A 24,592-nucleotide genomic window follows, 5' to 3' on the forward strand; every position below is an offset into this window, starting at 1 on the left:
TTCCAACAAACAAAAGTCCAGGACCAGGTGGCTCACAAGTGAATTCTATCAAACATTCATAGAAGAGCTAACACCCATTCTTCTCAAACCCTTCCAAAAAATTCCACAGGAAGTAATACTCCCAAACTCATTCTACGAGGCCATCATCATCCTGATACCAAAACCTGACAAAGATATCCCCAAAAAAGAAAAATACAGACCAATATCAGTGATGAATAGAGACACAAAAATCCTCAACAAAATACTAGAAAACAGAATCCAACACCACATTAAAATGGTCATACAGGAGGAACCAAGATGGCGGAGTAGAAGGACGAGCGCTCACTCCCTCTTGCAAGAACACCAGAATCACAAGTAGCTGCTGGACAATCATCGACAGGAAGATACTGGAACTCACCAAAAAAGACACCCACATCCAAAGACAAAGGAGAAGCCACAGTGAGATGGTAGGACGGGTGCAATCACAGTAAAATCAAATCCCATAACTGCTGGGTGGGTGACTTACACACTGGAGAACACTTATACCAATAAGTCCACCCACTGGAGTGAAGGTTCTGAGCCCCACATCAGGCTTCCCAACCTGGGGGTCCAGCAACAGGAGGAGGAATTCCTAGAGAATGAGACTTTGAAGCCTAGTGGGAATTGATTGCAGGACTTCGACAGGACTGGGGGAAACAGAGACTCCACTCTTGGAGAGCACACACAAAGTAGTATGCACATTGGGACCGAGGGGAAGGAGCAGTGACCCCAGGGGAGACTGAACCAGACCTACCTGCTAGTGTTGGAGGGTCTCCTGCAGAGGTGGGGGACACTGGCAGCAGATGTTCTGGGAAGTACTCCATGGCATGAGCCCTACCAGACTCTGTCACTAGCCCCACCAAAGAGACCAGGTAGGCTCCAGTGTTGGGTTACCTCAGGCCAAACAACCAACAGGGAGGGAACCCAGACCCGCCGATTAACAGTCAAGTGGATTAAAGTTTTACTGAGCTCTGCTCACCAGAGCAACTGTCAGCTCTACCCTCCACCAGTCCCTCCCATCAAGCCTCTTAGATAGCCTCATCCAGCAGAGGGCAGACAGCAGAAGCAAGAAGAACTACAATCCTGCAGCCTGTGGAACAAAAACCACATTCACAGAAAGATAGAGAAGATGAAAAGGCAGAGGGCTATGTACCAGATGAAGGAACAAGATACAAGCCCAGAAAAACAACTAAATGAAGTGGAGATAGGCAACATTCCAGAAAAAGAATTCAGAATAATGATAGTGAAGATGATCCAGGACCTCGGAAAAAGAATGGAGGCAAAGATCGAGAAGATCCAAGAAATGTTTAACAAAGATCTAGAAGAATTAAAGAACAAAGAAACAGAGACGAAGAAATACAATAACTGAAATGAAAGCTACACTAGAAGGAATCAATAGCAGAATAACTGAGGCAGAAGAACAGATAAGTGATCTGGAAGACAGAATGGTGGAATTCACTGCTGCAGAACAGAATAAAGAAAAAAGAATGAAAAGAAATGAAGACGGCCTAAGAGACTCTGGGACAACATTAAACGAAACACCATTCCCATTATAGGGGTCACAGAAGGAGAAGAGAGAGAGAAAGGACCCGAGATGTTTGAAGAGATTATAGTCAAAAACTTCCCTAACATGGGAGGGGAAAGAGCCACTCAAGTTCAGGCAGCACAGCGAGTCCCATACAGGATAAACCCAAGGAGAAACATGCTGAGACACACAGCAATCAAATTGGCAAAAATTAAGACAAAGAAAAATTACTGAAAGCAGCAAGGTAAAAACGACAAATAACATACAAGGGAACTCCCCATAAGGTTAACAGCTGATTTCTCAGCAGAAACTCTACAAGCCAGAAGGGAGTGGCATGACATTAAAGTGATGAAAGGGAAGAACCTACAACCAAGATTACTCTACCTGGCAAGGATCTCATTCAGATTCGATGGAGAAATCAAAAGTTTTACAGACAAGCAAAAGCTAAGAGAATTCAGCACCACCAAACCAGCTCTACAACAAATGCTAAAGGAACTTCTCTAAGTGGGAAACACAAGAGAAGAAAAGGACCTACAAAAACAAACCCCAAACAATTAAGAAAATGGTCACAATAACATACATATTGATAATTACCTTAAATGTGAATGGATTAAATGCTCCAACCGAAAGACACAGGCTCCCTGAATGGATACAAAAACAAGACCCATCTATATGCTGTCTACAAGAGACCCACTTCAGACCTAGGGACACATACAGACTGAAAGTGAGGGGATGGAAAAAGATATTCCATGCAAAGGGAAATCAAAAGAAAGCTGGAGTAGCTATACTCATATCAGATAAAATAGACTTTAAAATAAAGAATGTTGGGCTTCCCTGGTGGCGCACTGGTTAAGAGTCTGCCTGCCGATGCAGAGGACACGGGTTTGTGCCCCGGTGTGGGAAGATCCTACATGCCACGGAGTGGCTGGGCCCATGGAGCCATGGCCCTGAGCCTGCGCGTCCGGAGCCTGTGCTCTGCAAAGGGAGAGGCCACAAAAGTGAGAGGCCCGCATACCACAAAAAAATAAAGAAATAAAAACAAAGAATGTTACAAGAGACAAGGAAGGACAGTACATAATGATTAAGGGATCAATCCAAGAAGAAGATATAACAATTATAAATATATATGCACCCAACAAAGGAGCACATCAATACATAAGGAAACTGCTAACAGTTATAAAAGACGAAATCAACAGTAACACAATAATAGTGGGGGACTTTAACACCTCACTTACACCAATGGACCGATCATCCAAAATGAAAATAAATAAGGAAACAGAAACTTTAAATGACACAATAGACCAGATACATTTAATAGATATTTATAGGACATTCCATCCAAAAACAGCAGATTACACTTTCTTCTCAAGTGCGCACAGAACATTCTCCAGGATAGATCACATCTTGGGTCACAAATCAAGCCTCAGTAAATTTAAGAAAATTGAAATCATATCAAGCATCTGTTCTGACCACAACACTATGAGATTAGAAATGAATTTCAGGGAAAAAACCATAAAATACACAAACATATGGAGGCTAAACAATATGTCACTAAATAACCAAGAGATCACTGAAGAAATCAAAGAGGAAATCAAAAAATACCTAGAGACAAATGACAATGAAAACATGATGATCCAAAACCTATGGGATGCCTCAAAAGCAGTTCTAAGAGGGAAGGTTATAGCTATACAAGCCTACCTCAAGAAACAAGTAAAGTCTCAAGTAAACAATCTAACCTTACACTTAAATGAACTAGAGAAAGAGGAACAAACAAAACCCAAAGTTAGCAGAAGGAAAGAAATCATAAAGATCAGAGCAGAAATAAATGAAATAGAAACAAAGAAAACAATAGCAGACATCAATAAAACTAAAAGCTGGTTCTTTGAGAAGATAAACAAAATCAATAAACCATTAGCCAGACTCAAGTAAAAGAGGGAGAGGACTCAAATCAATAAAATTAGAAATGAAAAAGGAGAAGTTACAACAGACACTGCAGAAATACAAAGCATCGTAAGAGACTACTACAAGCAACTCTATGCCAATAAAATGGAAAACCTGGAAGAAATGGTCAAATTCTTAGAAAGGTATAACCTTCCAAGACTGAACCAGAAAGAAACAGAAAATATGAACAAACCAATCACAAGTAATGAAACTGAAACTGATTAAAAATCTTCCAACAAGGGCTTCCCTGGTGGCACAGTGGTTGAGAGTCCGCCTGCCGATGTAGGGGACAAAGGTTCGTTCCCCGGTCCAGGAATATCCCACATGCCACGGAGTGGCTGGGCCCGTGAGCCATGGCCGCTGAGCCTGCGCCTCCATAGCCTGTACACCACAAGGGGACAGGCCACAAGAGTGAGAGGTCCGCGTACCGCAAAAAAAAAACAAAAACAAAAAAACACCTTCCAACAAACAAACGTCCAGGACCAGATGGCTTCACAAGTGAATTCTATCAACCATTTAGAGAAGAGCTAACACCCATCCTTCTCAACCTCTTCCAAAAATTGCAGAGGAAGGAACACTCCCAAATTCATTCTGTGAGGCCACCGTCACCCTGATACCAAAGCCAGACAAAGATACTACAAAAAAAGAAAATTACAGACTAATATCACTGATGAATATAGATGCAAAAATTCTCAACAAAATACTAGCAAACAGAATCCAACAACACATTAAAAGGATCGTACACCATGATCAAGCGGGATTTATATCAGGGATGCAAGGATTCATCAATATACACAAATCAGTCAATGTGATACACAATATTAACAAATTGAAGAATAAAAACCATATGATCATCTCAATAGATGCCTGAAAAGCTTTTGACAAAATTCAACACCCATTTATGATAAAAACTCTCCAGAAAGTGGGCATAGAGGGAACCTATCTCAACATAATAAAGGTCATATATGACAAACCCACAGCAACACTCATTCTCAATGGTGAAAAACTGAAAGCATTTCCTCTAGGATCAGGAAGGAGACAAGGATGTCCACTCTCACCACTATTATTCAACATAGTTTTGGAAGTCCTAGCCATGGCAATCAGAGAAGATAAAGAAATAAGAGGAATACAAATTGGAAAAGAAGTAAAACTGTCACTGTTTGCAGATGACATGATACTATACATAGAGAATCCTAAAAATGCCACCAGAAAACTACTAGAGCTAATCAATGAATTTGGAAAAGTTGCAGGATACAAAATTAATGCACAGAAATCTCTGGCATTCCTATATACTAATGACCAAAGATCAGAAAGAGAAATTAAGGAAACAATCCCATTCACCACTGCAACAAAAAGAGTAAAATACCTAGGAATAAACCTACCTAAGGAGGTAAAAGACCTGTGCTCAGAAAACTACAGCACACTGAAGAAATAAATGAAACATGACACAAACAGATGGAGAGATATATCATGTTTTTGGATTGGAAGAATCAATATTGTGAAAATGACTATACTACCCAAAGCAATCTACAGATTCAATGCAATCCCTATCAAATTACCAATGGCACTTTTCACAGAACTAGAAGAAAAAAATCTTAAAATTTGTTTGGAAACACAAAAAACCCTTACTAGCCAAAACAATCTTTTTTTTTTTTTAATGTTGAGCCTTCTTTTAATTTATTTATTTTTATTTTTGCCTGTGTTGGGTCTTCGTTTCTGTGCGAGGGCTTTCTCTAGTTGTGGCAAGCGGGGGCCACTTTTCATTGCTGTGGGGGGGCCTCTCACTGTCGTGGCCTCTCTTGTTGCGGAGCACAGGCTCCAGATGCGCAGGCTCAGTAGTTGTGGCTCACAGGCCTAGTTGCTCCACGGCATGTGGGATCTTCCCAGACCAGGGCTCGAACCCGTGTCCCCTGCATTAGCAGGGAGATTCTCAACCACTGCGCCACCAGAGAAGCCCTAGCCAAAACAATCTTGAGAAAGAAAAATTGGGCTGGAGGAATAAGGCTAACCTGACTTCAGACTATAGTACAAAGCTACAATAATCAAGACAGTATGGTTCTGGCACAAAAACAGTAATATAGATCAATGGAACAGGATAGAAAGTCCAGAGATAAACCCATGCACCTATGATTATGTAATCTATGACAAAGGAGGCAAGACTATACAATGGCCAAAAGACAGTCTCTTCAATAAGTGATTCTGGGAAAACTGGACAGCTACATGTAAAAGAATGGAATTAGAACACTCCCTGACCCCATACACAAAAATAAATTCAAAATGGATTAAAGACCTAAATGCAAGACCAGATACTATAAAACTCATAGAGGAAAACATAGGAAGAATAGTCTTTGACATAAATCACAGCAAGATCTTTTCTGACCCACCTTTTAGAGTAATGAAAACGAAGACAAAAATAAACAAAGAGACCTATTGAGCTACTAGCACTGCCTATTGTGCTTTTGCACAGCAAAGGAAACCATAAACAAGATGAAAAGACAACCCTCATAATGGAAGAAGATACTTGCAAATGAAGCAATGGACAAGGGATTAATCTCCAAAATATACAAACAGCTCATTCATCTCAATATCAAAAAACCAAACCACCCAATCAAAAAATGGCTAAATAGCCATTTCTCCAAAGAAGACATACAGCTGGCCAAGAGGCACATGAAAAGATGTTCAACATCACTAATTATTAGAGCAATGCAAACCAAAACTAAAATGAGGTATCAGATCACACCGGTCAGAATGGGCATCAACAAAAAATCTACGTATATATATACACTACCAAACATAAAATAGATAGCTAGTGGGAAGCAGCCGCTTAGCACAGGGAGATCAGCTCGGTGCTTTGTGACCACTTAGAGGGGTGGGATAGGGAGGATGGGAGGGAGGGAGATGCAAGAGGGAAGAGATATGGGAACATGTGTATATGTATAACTGACTCACTTTGCTATAAAGCAGAAGCTGACACACCATTGTAAAGCAATTATACTCCAATAAAGATGCTAAAAAAAAAAAAACGAACAAGGAAAAAAACTTTATGATTACAATTTCAGATTTGCTTCATCTTAATTTGTACTTGATACTTAATCCACAATGCTTGGAATAACTGTGTTTTTAATTTTTCCCTCTGTTAACAGTGTTAAGATGTTGTAACCCTTTTTAAAAAAAATTTTTTTTTATTGGGGTATAGTTGTTTTACAATGTATTCATTTCTACCATACAGCAAAGTGAAGTAGAATTGTTGTAACCCTTTTATATAACCCAATAATTTTTTTGTACTGTGAAATAAGAAAAAAAAAGTAAATAAAATTACAACTATGTACTATACAGAAAAAAAAATTCTACAAAAAATAAATGCTGGAGAAGGTGTGGAGAAAAGGGAACCCGCTTGTACTGTAGTGGGAATGTAAATTGATACAGCCACTGTGGAGAACAGTATGGAGGCTCCTTAAAAAACTAAAAATAGAATTACCATATGACCCAGCAATCCCACTATTGGGCATATACCCAGAGAAAACCATAATTCAAAAAGACACATGCACCCCAATGTTCATTGCAGCACTATTTACAATACAGGTCATGGAAGCAACCTAAATGTCCATCAACAGAGGAATGGATAAAGAAAGTGTGGTACATATATACAATGGAATATTACTCAGCCATTAAAAGGAACAAAACTGGGTCATTTGTAGAGACGTGGATGGACCTAGAGACTGTCATACAGAGTGAAGTAAGTCAAAAACAAATATCGTATATTAACACATATATGTGGAATCTAGAAAAATGGTACAGATGAACCTGTTTTCAAGGCAGAAATAGAGACACAGACATAGAGAACAAACGTATGGACACCAAGGAGGGAAAGGGGACGGGGGATGAATTGGGAGACTGGGATTGACATATATCCACTAATACATACAATATAGATAACTAATGAGAACCTACTCTATAACACAGGGAGCTCTACTTAATTCTCTGTGGCAACCTAAATGCGAAGGGATTTGAAAAAAGAGGAGATATATGTATACATATAGCTGATACACTTTGCTGTACAGCAGAAACTAACACAACATTGCAAAGCAACTATACCCCAATTAAAAAAAAAAAAAAGAATTGGCTTTATAAAATTCTTGGAAATATGCCCTACAGTCAAAACAAAGCAATCACTGACTGTATGTTCATTTTGGTTATGTTTGCACTTAGAATTACACCTGCAACTATCTTTAAGAGTGGTAGCAAATGATCTCAAACTAGAGAGGTCAATATTTATAAAAATTTCCTCTTAATTTTTCTATTATTTTTCACTTCAACTACTTCTGAGGAAAGTGGAGACAGAGTTCCTTCATTTACGTTGCCATCTTTCAATAATGAGAGTTGTGTTGATTAGGTGAGCATAACATAAAAGAAATATCAGCTATTATTGATGACCCCAATTAAGTAGACTTAATTTTAAGACATAAAATACACAGGCAAAGCTATACCTGAGGGAAGAAAAGACAAAACAAACAAACAAATGAAGGGAAAGAAACCCAGCATTTTATAAGGGTGTTTGCCTACTCTGAGAAACAGAATCTTACAGCAATAAGCAGATAAGCTTCAGTGCATCTCTCTATAAAAATTACTGGGCAAAGTTCTTCAGAAAGAAAAACTAGTAAACCTTTTGACAATCTCGAAGCCGAAATTTATAAAATTATAATGATAGACAGTACGGTTCTCATGTATATCTTCAATTCTTGCTGGTATCTGAACCAACCTTGTTTGATTAAGGTTAAATCAAACAAACCCACATACCATACACACCTTGTAAAGTATTCATGAGCAGTAATTCCAGTGAATTCGATTGCAGTAATGGAGGATTTACCTCCATTCCATTTCCAAGCCACTAACACTTTATTTCTGTTAACAAGTATATTGCCCTTTCAAAGCAATAAGTAAACTGCTGGTCAAATATTTTGTTCCAGGTTATGGGAATGACCATGTCGGTGAAGAATCTCTTCCTTAGCTTCACTCTGAATCCTTTCTGTGTTCTAGGCAATTGATTTTCTCAATTGTGTTCTGCATGAGAACTAAGGGCTGTATTTGGCAAGATGATTAATTTGTTGTTTTCTAGAGCAAAACAGATCTTCCCTTAGTTCTTCTTTTACATCAATTCCCCCGACCTGCACACACAAAGATAACTAAGCATAGACTGAATGACTGCAAACCTATATACTGGCTGAATGTGATTACTAATCCCATTTAGTAAAGAGCTGAATTTTAAATCACGATGTTTCACATATCCTACTTTTCTAAGAATTACCCCTGTTCCTTCCTAGAACTTGCCTGGATATGACTGGACTCGAAAAATAACCTCTTCTTTCTACCCCTATGCTTCCCTTAATATGCAAAGTGGTGTCTCAAAAGAAAATGGGTTTGAAGCACAGCCACAGCTCAAAGCCGCCATTTACTAAACTCTATAAATTTTGGAAAGTACTTAATCTTGTCAAGTCTCAATGTCCTTACCTATATGATAACAAAAGGATATCTACTTTATAGGGTTTTGTGATAATTAGTTGGGATAACCTATGTAAAAATGTTTAGCACAATTTCTGAAACTTATTCTGCATTCAATAAATTTAGTTTCCTGAAGAACAAGATGTAAACAAAACTTAAAGTGGGGCTTGAATTAAACTATGCACACTTTCATTCTCTTCCATTATATATTATTACAAGATATTGAGTATAGTTCTCTGTGCTGTACAGTAGGTCCTTGCTGGTTATCTATTTTATATATAGTAGTATGTATATTTTAGTCCCAAACTCCTAATTTATCCCTTTCCCTCCTCTAAAAAACTATATGTATATATATATATATATATATATATATATATATTTATAACTGAATCACTTTGCTGTACACATGAAACTAACACAACATTGTAAAATCAACTATATTTCAATAACAGTTAATTAAAAAACTATGCACACTAGCAATAATGAAATAATACTGAATTTCAAATCCTGAAGATTTATTTTGCCTATTTGAAGCTGCTACTATTTTTGTTAATTATTAAGTTTGGTTTGAATTATATCTAAACTAACTTTTTTTATATTAAAATTATCATTTGATGATAGAATATGTGTTAGTATCCAAATCTTTTAGTTTTTTCAATTATTGGCTTATTCATAAATTGGAGATCTATGTTTATTCACTGACAGTTCAGTACATATCAATAATTGATGAGTGAATGAATGCCAATCCCATGTATAGTGGATTTGATTATTTTCAAAAGTTAATTTGTGAACTTTTGTGTTTTTTTTTTTTTGCGGTACGCGGGCCTCTCACTGTTGAGGCCTCTACCGTTGCGGAGCACAGGCTCCGGATGCGCAGGCTCAGCGGCCATGGCTCACGGGTCTAGCCGCTCGGCGGCATGTGGGATCCTCCCAGACCGGGGCACAAACCTGTGTCCCCTGTATCAGCAGGTGGACTCTCAACCACTGCGCCACCAGGGAAGCCCTAATTTGTGAACTTTTAATCTTAATCCTAAAATCTTGACTTTTCAGATAGAACTTAGAACTCAGAAATCTACTTTCTTCTAAAGAAGCAATTTAGTAAATAGAGGACAACAATATACACTAGTAGCACCTACCACGTTCCAGAAACAATTCTAAGATTAACTCATTTAATCATCACAGTGAATTTATGAGGTAGGTCCTATTATTATCTCAAATTTTTAAGCAATGGCAATGGGATGCTGAGAAATTGCAAGTCATTTGCCCAGCTTCACACAGTAAGTGATGGAGTTAGGATAACACCCCTCTCTCACCTGAACATACATCCAAATTTTTGAAGAGTAAGTTTGCTTTTGAATAGTTTTAGAAGACCAAATTTGCTGTTTAGGATATGAGGGTCCTGACTAATTCTAATTCCTGAATTATGGAAAGGACTGGAGACTAATATACAACCTTAGATGAAAGCTTGATGCAAAAAAATTATCAACTTTGTTCTCCAGCACTTATTTAAAATCCCACTGTTGCCACTGAGAGATGGTAAAGCACAAGGTTAGTGTATATACGCTGTCTTTAGCTGGAATACATCAAGAACTTTCCCTGATTACATAAATAAATGTAGTAATTGAGCCCATGCCTCATGTGGAAACTCATGTTCCTAGCAATTATTCTCCCTTAGGAAGATAAGTTTATTTATCAATGTCTACTTGCTACATGGTTCAAATAAATCTTTTTCTAAGTGAAGCATCTGACTTGCGGTCCATGACTATCTGGAAAACATGACCATTCAACCCAATCTAAGATTTACACCTTAGCTCAAAACATGCTCAAGTGCAATATGTAGCCTCAAGTCCTGGCTGACAAACTGTTGATCTTTTATTTGACATTAAAATCAATTACTGGGAAAAGGGGGAGCAACAGCCCCATTAGAGAAATTGCTGCTGACTTTATATTCTGTCACATCAAAGTGAACTGGATATTAATATTCTCATATTTTATTGTTAAAACATTTTAATTTCTTTTAAGTGTGCATTTCAGGTTGTGAGTCACTGATGAGAACCCAGCTCAGTAGTTCCAATTTGCATATGAAAGCTACAATATTGTGACATCTACCTGTCAGCAGGTACTTTACCCTCTTGAAGGCATTCACCTGTGTAAAGTTTTTCTTTAATGTTGGGATCTAACTGAAGAATTAAGGAAATATACAATATATAAATAATATGCTTAATGCTTATTTAAAATCTCTCCTAGTTTTATGATTTTCTGGTTATAAAAAAGAAAGAAAAGGATATTTTTACTTTCTGGGATGACTAGAGAAAGCATTCAAGTTTACTGGGTCGAAATTTGTAGATAACCACTGGACCTTCCCATATGGGATATAGTTAAATACTCTCTGAGCCTGTTTTATTCTCTTCTTTTTATTTCAAGAAAAAAGAATCTCTAACCAAAAGCAGATTCTGTGCCCTAACAGAGAGTGTATTGGGTATACTGGGCTGAACAAAATTAAAATGACCCTGAAGTTTCATTAAAATCTATCTTTCTGTGCCCCCATCTCTGAATTCTTCAAGTTAAAGGGTTACAGAGAAAAAAATCATAGTAGCCTAAAATTTAAGAGAATTGATTAAAAGTTTCCAAAGTTCATTCAAGGGACTAAACTGAAGAAAACCAACTTCTCTCTGGTTATAATGCTCTCCTTCTTTTACTGAGGGACCCTCTTGACAAACACATTTGTGAGTCTTAAGCACTTGAAGGATATGTCTGCCTCTGCATTTCTTTCTTTCCTTTCTGTCTGGCACAGCTACAGGATTTATTCACACTGTTTTCCTCCCTCTGACTTCACTAAGAAGAACACCGTGCTTTGGGCCAGTAGGTTTTTGGAGAAATAGACAATCTGACATTCAGACATGTATCCATCCATTTATTCTTTCAACAAACTACTACTGTGGTGATTAAGTGGTAAAATAATAAATATCCGGGTCAGACCTATGTGATTATAATCACTTATTAGCTACGTAAACACAGGCAAATTACTTAACCAGGTGAAAGCCAGCATCTTCCGCTATATAATAAAAACATGTTACAAGGATTAAAGGATATTGCATATGGAAAGCGCCTAGTATGGTGAGAGTCTTTACCACAACATGTGCTCTTCAAATAGTAACTTTAAAAATAAGAGGAAGGGCTGCCCTGGTGGCGCAGTGGTTGAGAGTCTGCCTGCCGATGCAGGGGACGAGGGTTCGTGCCCCGGTCTGGGAAGATCCCACATGCCGCGGAGCGGCTGGTCTCGTGAGCCATGGCCGCTGAGCCTGCGCGTCCGGAGCCTGTGCTCCGCCACGGGAGAGGCCGCAACAGTGAGAGGCCCGTGTACCGCAAAAAACCAAACAAACAAGCAAAAATAAATAAATAAATAAGAGGAAGACTTGCAAAACAGAGAAAAATGAATAAGCTTTAGTCAAAGAAATTTAGTTCAATCTGTCTTTGCCATTAGGCATGTGAATTTGGTAAAATAATCTCTCACAGGCTTATCTCTTAAACGACCCTCACCATAATATCTATCTCCAAAAATTACTGTGATGTGTAAGTAAGATAAAGACTGCTAGATCATCTAACACAGTTCCCAGCACAAAGTAAGTACATGTAACAGGGTCTTAGTGCATAGAAATGCCCTGATTAGGATTGCATTTTCAAAAGGTGATTCTGAGGGTAGTAAATCAGAAAAGAGGTTGAGCAGAAGGTGGACCCAAATAAGATGCAATTTGTTTCTTAAATAAATGCTTATTAACCACTTGCTAAATATGCCAGACAGGTGCTGTGGATTCAAAAATAAACAGTAGGATCAAAGCTTTGATCACCTCTTGCTCATGGCAATAGAAGGGTTAAAAATAAGGGTGAACTGTTTGTTCTAAACTGGCGTGATGATGAAAGCGCTTATCAAACTTTTCCGTTGAAACACCTGCAAAGTAAACAATGCATAACCTCAAAGGAATTGCTATGAGGGATAAATCTAATAGGACGTAAAATATCTGGCCCATAGTGGATTTTGTTTTGTTATTACTTTTAATGTCCCTGTTAGAGTCATAAAGTATAGATACAAGGAACCCTGAATCATTTTTTCTCTTACTAGTTTTATTTTCCATCCCTTGCAAATATATCTCTGGCTCTTCAATTCTTTAACAATACACTCATGCTCTTAATTTTTGCCCCTGGTCCTTCTCTGTTTTGCTATCAGACTGACTTTTTTATGTATGACTTTGAGACCTCCTCACTATATTCTCAGACCAACAGCTTTAATCGATATCATTGTCATGGTCATTTAAAAATTTTTTTTAAGGTGCAAAAGAGTATATAGTAAAAAGTTCTCCTCTGCTCCTATCACCCAGTGTCCATCCCCCTTCAAGGATTGGGATGGGGGAGGGGAGTGTTTCCAATTCCTCCATGGTTTCTTGAGAATATTTTATGCATGTAGGAGTAAACACAGTATAAGCTATTTTACTTTCATATACTACATGTAGGATTGTTTCGACTTTGTTCATCACCTTGCTTTCTTCACATAATAATGTATCATGAAGAGTGTCTTCAAACACTTTGTTTTTTACAAATGCATGTTCTATTTTATTCATGAATCATAAATATAACAGTTAAGTTATATTTAGTTACTGCAGTTGGAAAAAAAAAAATTGAAAGTTTTATCCATGGTCGCTTTTGGGTCCTAAGCTGACAGGTGTTAGAGCTGATAGCTCTAGAAGGAGAAAACCTCTATCTTCTCCTGAGCACTTCCAACTGGACAAGCAGTTCTGCCGGTTTCGTGTAGCAGCAGTGGAGAAAATCAGGCTAATGTCAAGTAATGTAACATACTTAAAAATTGAGTATGTTAAAATACCAATGGAATTGTCTATGCCTTTAGGAAAAGGTATGTTTTTACCCAGAAAACACTAAGCACAAATGAGTGAAAATAAAAAGCTACTGAATTTAACATGTATCTGATTATTTTTTAAAGTCAAACTCTTCAGGTATATCTTCTCAATACACAACGAATGCGTTTTCACTAGTGTATGTTTGTAAGTTTTGTGTTCTTATGTGTTTCTGCTTAAAAGGCCACAATGGAAGCTACAATTATTACTAAAATTACTCTCTATCACACACACAATAAAACCTAACTAGATATTTTCACATGCACTATTTGAGTTTAAAATACAACGTATTTTCCTTTTTTCTTTTTTGCTCTTGTGCATTGTTTTTCAAGGTTAACATTAAGCTATATACATATTAAGACCTATGGAAATCCCCAAGCCCACAAACTCTAAATAATTTTTTTTTTGGCGTTACGCGGGCCTCTCACTCTTGCGGCCTCTCCCGTTGTGAAGCACAGGCTCTGGATACACAGACTCAGCGTCCATGGCTCACGGGCCCAGCTGCTCCGCGGCATGTGGGATCTTCCCGGACTGGGGCACAAACCCATGTCCCCTGCATCAGCAGGCGGACTCTCAACCACTGCGCCACCAGGGAAGCCCTCTAAATAATTTTAACACTGCTAAATATAATACCCATTTTATAGCTCCTAATTTTCTAGGTGTCAGAACAGGATAGTTTTTTCATTAATTCTTTGCCTCCAGCTTATCTTCAACCATAATTCTGTTTTACTTAACTATAGTTAAAAGAATCCCTTTAGCACTAGGGTAAACTTCATATAAACCAAGTAATTTTCAGTGGGGCTTAATTTTTAAAATAGAAAAAAAAAGATTCAAGTGGCTTTTAATGTTAATATTTAACTATTTTAAATTAGAAGTTATTTAAATGAAATTCATTTCTTTTCTGCCAATATTCAAACAAGTAGATGCTTATTGTATCTATACCAAATTGATTAAATGTGGGTGAGGATGGACTATTTCATTTAGTTGAGCCATTACACTGGGGATCATAAATACAGCCACGTTAGTGTAATTTCCTAGGTGATTTGGGAAAAAAATGGATTAGTTTTTCTTAATCTCCTCACCATCAATACCCCTTATCACCTCCATTCAGTAACCAAACATATGTGTACATGAACACACACACACACACACACACACACACACAGAAAAGGGCAAATTTAATAGCCCTTTTCTCTATCTTGTAAACATTCTGTTTCAGTATACCCATGGAAAGATGTGATATGGAAAAGTAAATTCAGATTATTTGAGTAGTAGACAAAAACCCACAGAGATTCACCTGAAATAAAAACAAAACAGAAACAGTAACAAGGCTGATGTATTCTGCATTTATACAGGAAGAATCTCAAGGACTTCATTTTTCAGGAGAAACAGGTTGTGAGATTCTTTCACTTAACTTTCCAAATATAGAGATTAACTCCATCAACCTTGAGCAGATAGCTTTGGAGGGCAGAGTGCAGACTAAACCCAGGATTTGAAGATGGGATTTCAAACTGGTGCAAGAGCTCTCCTGAGCAGCTAGGTTTGAGATTTCTAACCTCCACAACAACTAATATATCAAAGTCTTAAAAAAAAAAAAAAAATCCCATTAACATATTTGCCTTTAAGTAAGATTTCACTTGAATAAAGTCTAGTGAGCTTGAAAATCACCAGACTAGATAAAGGCTCCTTTAATCGTGGATCTAAATGTTCTCTAGTTCTCTCATCAGCCAAACTCATAGTTATGTACAAAGCAACATTTTGATCTACAAGTTGGAAAAGAGTGAACTGAGTAAAGCTGAGTCCAAGGAACTTGGGAACACTAGCCAAATTCTTGACATCACTTGTTCTCTCCCTCACTTTGTTAACCTATTGGGTTTATAAAGTGTGAATTTTTATAAAATGTAGATCAAATTCCTCTTTAAAGTTCTTCAGAAACTACTGGTTACTCTTCGGTAAAGTTTATACTCCATGGCTTACCAAAAAGACATTTTGTGACCTGTGTCCTGAGGCCTGCCCCTCTAACCTTAATATCCATCAAACCTCACAAAGACCCTACTCTCCAACCTGCTCAAACTACTGTACTTACAGTTCCTGGAACTCACCATGCTTTTTACTCATGTTCATACCTTCGCATATGCTCATACAGGCTCAGGCTTCTTCCTACACAGCTCACTTCACTGATTCCTCCACCTTTGATTAATCAAGAAAGTTTTACTTTGCCTCAGTTAAGGTTTTGTTGCTTCCGGAAAACATTCTCTGACCCTCTTCTCCACAGGCTGGATTAGGTGTCTCTCAAAGTGGTGTTCATAAAACCTGAATTTACCTGGCAAAGTGCTTATCCTTTTGAGTTGTGATTTTGTTAAAACTGTCTTTCTCTACCACTATGCTGGAACTCTTCAAGAAGACAGACTATGACTTTTACCTCTTTCATACCACAGAAACACAGAAGGTGATCATTGAATGTTCCTGGTTCAAACGAATGAAGAAATAGTTAAGGGGACTTCCCTGGTATCACAGTGGTTAAGAATCTGCCTGCCAATGCAGGGGACACAGGTTCGAGCCCTGGTCCAGGAAGATCTCACATGCCACGGAGCAACTAAGCCCGTGCACCACAACTACTGAGCCTTCGTTCTAGAGCCCTCGAGCTACAACTACTGAGCCCGTGCACCTAGAGCCCATGCTCTGCAACAAGTGAAGCCACTGCAATAAGACCGTGCACTGCAACAAAGAGTATCCCTCACTCGCTGCAACTAGAGAAAGCCCGTGCACAGCAACAAAGACCCAGTGCAACCAAAAATAAATAAAAATTTAGAAAAAAAAAAATAGTTAAGGATTACATATTCTAAATATATTATATTATGATCAGTAAGCCAAAGAATAAATGCTTTGTGAGGCTTTTACATTCACACCCCACTAACTGCAGTAGTTTTCAACTAGAGCATAATCATACACCCACCAATTCTAAGATACATATCTTTTTAATATTTTAATATTTCTAATACCTGGATATAACATACCATCGATATTACTGATTGCCATTGTCTGTCCTTCAGTAAAAATAAAGACAGCCATATCAAAACTTGCAGAATAAGTGTAAGTGGCTTGAAAGAAAATCTCAGAGACAATTGTGAAGCATTATTTTATCCCCTAGAAACCAGACAGTTTGGAGGGAAGGGTTAGGAACGGGTGAATCAGAGGTGTTTGTCACTATTGCTAAAGGTGGAGTCAAAAGTTGCCCGTCCAGCTTTAGATAACCACAAAGTTGGTTTCAGAGTCCTCACTTGATGGCACTTAATTCTTTCTGAAATATTTCAAAAACTGTCCTTGATGGGACAGAAGATGACACTGTACGGAAAAAAGTGGACAGCAGTATTCTCAACAGAAAAGAGATTCTAAATGCGAATAAGTTAAATCTCTTAACCAATTTATTTTGCTCACCTCTTTTATATATGCTCAAAATAAATACTTATGGCTAATTGAATGTAAAATGGTTCCTTCGATAAGTATAAATAAAAATTCTTAGTTATAAGAAAGTACTATATGAAATCTAATCAATGATGTTTTCCATTGTTAGTGGTATATGAAATAACAGTGGGATTTCCAATTAGTGATATTTTAGATTTAGTTTTGTGGAGTCAAATATGGGAGCAGGCAATGAGTCAAAATCTAAAATTTGGGCACTTTTGCTATTTCAGTGATTTAGTTCACAGCTTGAGTTTATGTAAAGTTATTCTACACTTTGTTAAATTACTTTATTCTAGTTCCTTGTATTGAAACTAAACGATCAGTGAAACTGGATAGCTCATGTGTTTTTTACCACTCAAAAGAGATTGTAGAGATAACATGTTGTATTTTTTTTAACCAACATTTGAAGCTGTAGGATAGGAATAAATATGTCAAAGTGGAGAGTTTACTAGGCACTAGCATGAAACAGAACATGTGCATTTTAGTTATTACTATTTCAAATCAATATACCTATCCACATATCAAATTCACTTTACTTATCCAAATCCGCTTTCATTTCCTGACCACCACTTGACAAAAATCTATTTTCTGTAGGCTCTTAATGCCTTGGTTTGTTTGTCTTTCAGCACAGGGATAATTCACTGGCAGTGAATAACTGGGATAGAAATCATGGTGTGTTTCTCCTAAACATATGCCACATGTGGTACAGTATTTCATGTTGTGCTGGGGATATATTAAATAGATGATTCATGCCACTTTTTTTAAAATAGAAAGGAAATAGCTTTCTTTCATGTATAAAGGATTTAGAATGAAATTTTAAAGGAAAATAACATAAATACATGTAAAACTCACTTGGTAAATATGTTTTAACATGCATATCACTGCTGTCTTGGTCTTTTCACTCCTAGACATATGTGATTCATAATTGAAAGTTTGCATTAGAATTAATTTTGCTGGAAATATTTCTAAATAAGAATACTGTAAATAAAAATATGAGAGTCCCCCAATGTTGGTACACTTTACTATCAGAAGGTATGGCAAATAAAATAATTACTAGAATAGCTAAAAATCATCATCAAGATGGCAGAAAGTCCCCGGGATTGTGTGTGTGTGTGTGTGTGTGTGTGTGTGTGAGAGAGAGAGAGAGAGAGAGAGAGAGAGAGAGAGAGAGAGACTTTACAGGAGGAAAGATAGTTCATCTTCAATGGGAACCTAATTATCCAGAGCTGGTTCTTTAGTGAGGTCACCAGTGTACCAATTTTGCAGCCAGGAAATGGCCTTTCTTTCATGGAGACTGTGACTTTCCTCCCTCCTACCACTCCCTCCTTGTACCAATGTTACCTTTCAGCTTGTATCCACACGCTACGCCCAAACATCTTATTTAACTTCACACAGAGAAAGGATTAATGCATTTTCCTCATTTTTACTGTATTTCATATCCTGTATTTCACATCCACTGTTTGTTTTTATTGCTAAAATTTTGATATTTATTATGTTTTGGACACATACTGTTATTATTAATAGAAAACTTTTCTTTGATTATTTCGATTACTACAGAAAGGACAAAATGCTTCCTGATGCTGCTTTTGAAAAATTTACACACACACACATACATAACATGTGACGTGTCTCAAAAGTGTATTATGGACCTCTTTTGAATGATAAAGGAAATAGTAAATCAAAGGTGCATAAATCCTATCTGACTTTTATCCTGAAAATCAGTTCTCCAAGGGTAAACTTTATTTAAGTTAACACTTACTGGCATTTACTATGTAAATACCAGACACCATTCGAGGTTCCTTGTATGTATGCTAAATTATTTGATGCTGACAGCATATCTGTTTTATATTCAGGGAAACTGAAATGCCGGGAAGCACATAGTTAATAAGTAGAAACCCTGGGATTTGAACACAGCTAGTCTGGTGTGGAGCCCTTGCTTTTATCCACTATATTATAGGGCATCTTAGCTATTCTATACTGCGTCTCAATTTGTTTGGCTTTCATCCAATTACTAAATAGCTCCAGTCCAACATTTTCATATCTGTAAACATGAAAGTTAAACTAAATACTAAGGACCTTTTCACCTTCCAGCTTTAGAGCCAAGGGCTTGAGGAGCTGAGCAGCAGAAACAGCAAAAACTTGAGTGCTCAAGAGCTCAGGAAAGGAAATGCATATGTTTGAAGAAAGATACTCTTGCCCCACCATAGATTTTTCAAATAGGCATTAACTAATTGAATAATTATATATTGATTGGCTTCTAAGGGCTTGGTCAGACACAGATGAAGAGAGATATTACAGATTTCTAACCCCTAAGAACTATTATTCCAATATACAGCAGACAATTAAAATATAGTATTAGAAGTTACTTCCCAGTCATAAGCACTAAGCACAATGAGAATACCGAGCGTAGTCACTCAAACCCGGGGATAGGGTCAAAGCATTTGATTTATTTTCCTTGTTCTGACTTCGGGGGATGTACTTGTCCTGCATGACCATGCTCTTGCCTCCATTTTTAATGTGCAAACTATGGTGACTCAAAACAATGACTATATATTTGAAGAAATTAAGCTACATCCAAACTTAATAACCTACAATTTTATTTCATAGCCAAAGAAGAGCTGAACACTAAGTGTACAGGAAACAAATGTGAACATTATTTTTCTTACATTGTCACATTTTTATTGGAAAAACCAATAGTTGTTATGTTTCAAATGGGGGCCTTAATTTATTATAGCTATTACTGTGAGAAACAAAAAATGCTTGGGTCTAACGTATATGTGTGAAAGTAGTATAATTATAGGGTTTACAAAATATAGGATTTAAAAATCCCATTGTATTTAGTACTTTTGGTACTAATATAAATTCTCTAAGGCAGGTAATATGAGGATTTGAGGTGTCAAATTAACAATGCCTCCATTTTTGCCTTTATTTTGTACCAATTGAGAAGTAGACTAGGGATCAAGAAGACAGAGAGAAAAATGCCAGCATTAGCATTAATGGAGATTTGGAACAGCATAGCTTATATAGACGAAACGAAAATGATGAGTTGTATGGTTATTTTCAGAGATGTTACTGAAGAATTCAAGCATCAGATGAGAATATAGACTAGACAACTCTAATACTTCTTCCAACTATATGAATGAGTGATTCTTAGCCCAATATGTTCTGTGGATTATTTGATATTCCTCATATTCACCAATAAATTAGCATGATTTTATTGAACACCTGGGCACTTAGTAAAATGAAAGACAATAAAAGAATACATAAACAATCAACAAAATACCTAAAAATTTTCAGCATAAATATAATCCCTACCATTAAGTAGTTTTCATTTAAGTTGTAGAGAATAAGATATTAAACAAGTAATTACAAATGTTAGCTTCAACCAAGTGCACTGCCTTGAGGGACAAGAGAATATTAGTGAAGAGAGAAGTTGTGATGGATCGCAGTAAATGGAGAAGTCTCATACTGGGTAAGAGCTTTGATCTAAGGGATATAGGAGGTCTGAGAGGGAAATAGCAAATACTTAACAGAATAAGTAAACAAGTGCACAGATATACACATAGTATGTGCTCAATGTATACTTGCTAAATGAGTCAAGTGACACTTGCAGAGGAGCGAATAAATTAAGGCTGGAACAAAGAACCCATGATGAGGACAAAGAGAAGTGACCTGGACCATGTGAGGTGAACATGAACTTACAGGTGCTTAAGTGGCAGAAAGAGAAAACCCCCTTGTGTTCCTGTATAAGATCTTACATTAAAAATTTATTTAGCAATATTATCCCAGAGTGGAGAAACTAGAGATGGCATAAACAACACAAAGGCTACAACAGGAATGCAGGTATGAAATAATGAGGACCTAGATTAGAAGGGCAGCAGTACAGATAGAAGAGAAAGGGTAAATCTGAGAGACACTTAACAGGGTCAAGAGACTCTGCAAAGGGTAGAGTAGCCTATGCTTGTAGAATAAGCTTTAACTAAAAAGTCTTCTTTATGACCCAAGTCCAAAGCTCTGGGGAAAATAGATAATGTATATGCATTTATAAGAAAGCTAGAGATGTAGTTCTAGATATTCTTCTAAGCTGTGAAACGTGAAATCCTGTTTAGAGGGGGTAGAGAGAGAGTCCTCTGGCCCAGGAATAGGTCTTATTTTCTGACTCCTTTTTGCTTCCAACTAGTTTTAGTAGCATGAGTGCAATTATAACCAAACAGGGAAAGAGAGACACGCAGTGTGCCTGAATCCAGATTGAAAAGGGATCAGAGGCTCTAGGATTAACAGAAGGTTCTAATTGGCTTTTCAAAGCAGATGAAAGACTGAGGTACAAGCCCTTTGTAAACTCGGTTGCCTATAATTATTCAAAGGATGGTTAGACTCTTTCATTGGAAGAAGAAGTGTGGGAAGCAATAAACTGCCTTTTCATTTTAACTTAAACGAAGCAAGTGTAAATGGTACCTGATCATTTATAATTCTTTGTAAGTACCTCCTCACCGTTCCACATTGTTCCCCATCATGCAGTTATAGTTATGATACCAACCCATGTTATCACCACATTTACTGACCCCAAATATTCACATTGGATCTGATTTTTTAAGTCTGCCAAAAATATAAGGTACTACCTCCTTTCCTAAGGGCAATCTGGCTGTATTTGCAAAGGAAGGATTCTATCTTGTTCTTGAGTAATCTTCACAAGTAGCGTTCAATTTATCATAATTCTCAGAAACAAAGGGAATGCATTTGCAAAGTCATCAGCTTTTAAATAAAAGAAATGATGCTGGATTTCAGTCCCATGCATTTTGTAACATATATGCTTGTATTATATTAATCTGAGCTTGAAACACTTCATTCGTTCATTCACAGTTGCTTGAGTAAAGTTTTAAGTACTTCTAACTGGTTAAAATGTGACGTAACAGCTAAGTGTGCCAATGATTTTAATATTTTTAATTTTTATTAACGAAGTTTAAACCTGGAGAAAAAGATTGTAGTGCATATTTCTTTTCATTGTTACATCTGCCAACTGATTAAATTATGCTAATAAGACAGTAGTTCCTGTAAAACCAGCACTGGGCATCATTTTGCAATAAACGAAAACAAATTCTATCAATTTGGGTACTTGTCAATTTGTGTTCTCATAAACAACAATAACAACAACAAGGAGTACAAAGAGCAAAGGTGAAAAATTTGCGATTTTGAAATTGTCTTAGTCGGGGTGTTATTTTGGAGCTCATTGGTAAGGTCAGCTACTGCAGGATTTCAAAGGCAATTAGAGTAAATCAAACTGCAGAATATCCCCCTGGGCTGGTTTGAAGATACCTCAGAAAGATGCTCTTTTTCCCCCTAACCCTGGTTGCTGCCACATCTAGCAGCTGCTTTCTTTTTGACAATTCGTCACTCCTGAAAAATGTTTGCAAGCAGTTTGGATAATTTCCAATTCATTCTTGCAGGAAATGAGGATTTGCTTCCTCACTTGGGATACCTGCTGCTAGGTTTATTCACTAATAAGCATGATAAATGTTTTAGCCTTTGATCAGTGCTAATTTAACAAGTAAGCTCCCCAGAAAAAAAGTCTTTGAGGCTCAGGGGCTCAAGACAGCACATGAGTTGGAAATATGATTGATTGTGTTGCTACGAGAAATTTCCATAAAAAACTTTTATCACACTGCTATGTTCTGAACAATTAAATAAAAAATGAAAGATAGTTACCCTCCAAAGAAGGACAGAGGCAGCCCAGCAAACTTCACAAGACATTTTTTTGGAACTGGCTCAGACTCATTTTCCAAAGAAACATCAGTCCTCTTTTTTTTATTAAATTTTATCCACATTACTTTATCCATTTCCTTTTTTTCTCATCCTGACTCATCTTCTTCACACATGATTCTTTTCTCTACCACCCTTGCCAGACCTATAATTAGTATTTTATTTTAAATAAACTTTAACACGAGGCATATAATGAAAACTGAACAAATCAAATGGAGGAGAAATGGATATCTGGGACTTGTGTATTTAGAATCCATTGCTGTCAAAAGGGTTCACACATAATGTAATGCCTAAATATGGAAGTTGCTGCCACTGTAGAGTTTTTCTCCACAATACAAAACAATTATGCTTGCAGTTTACTGTGAAGAAGTAATTCTGGACTGCCTGCTTTAAATCAGTTCTTAGTACAGCAAAGCCTGAACTATAAATTGCACTTCCAATCAACATTTCAAAATACCTAACTTGTGTAAAATAAAAGATACACAAACAAATGAGTCGTTCTTTGCCATTCAATACTCTCAACAAGATGCTCTCCATGGAGAAACAGGCATATGGATACATAGGTGTGGATAGAATTTAGTCACCAATAATGATCATTTTCTGTTATTAAGGTTTACACTACAGGTGACAAGGTTGAGAAGTAATTCCATTTTAAAAGAAGAATCTGAAAAGGAAAGATGAGAAAGAAAACTGCCAACGATACAATGGGAGCTAAAAATATCAGCTAAAACATACAGGTACTGTTTACTATATATGGACATAAGTGCATGTAGTAAAAGTTTAACAACACAGAGAGATAGTGGTTACCTCATGCAACAAAGAAGAGAAGAAAGCCAATGGGATCAGAAAGGGTTATAAGGGGGCTCCTCTTGTATCTGTGTTGTTTTATTTTCAGAAAAACAATCAGAACATTTAACATTTGTTAACTCTTGATGGTAGTTATACGAATATTCATTAAATTTTTTTCTGAACTTCTCTGTAGATCTGAAATATTTCATAATTATATATATCAAATGTTAAATGTATTATAGCTTATACAATAATTTCTCTAAGTTGAAAATTAAATGCTGGTAGACTGTTAGATTGGGGAAATGTTCTAAATTTATTTAATTTCCTTAATTGATTTGACAATATTTAACTTTTGTATGGGAAAGATGGAAAACATGATGTTGAAAAGTTTTAAATTGAAAACATTTATTTTTTTTGATGATCAGTTTGCCCTAAAATTGTGTACTTATTTCTATATATAACCTATCTTCAAAGGGATATACAGAGTAATATTCCAGGCTCATATTGGAGTTTTGATATTATGATATTATATAATAAAAAAATGTTCAAGAAACTAGACATGTATAGCCTGGATGAGAAAATGTAATTTTAGGGGAATATCAATTCCCTAAAAGCTGTCATGAAATATGTGAGGCTTTGACATGTGGAGGAGAGAGAAGAGTTAACACCAACTGAGAAGTTACAATCGAAT

This window comes from Lipotes vexillifer, unplaced genomic scaffold (genome assembly GCF_000442215.2).
Source record: "Lipotes vexillifer unplaced genomic scaffold, Lipotes_vexillifer_v1.1 scaffold108, whole genome shotgun sequence".
NCBI classification, from domain to species: Eukaryota; Metazoa; Chordata; class Mammalia; order Artiodactyla; family Lipotidae; genus Lipotes; species Lipotes vexillifer.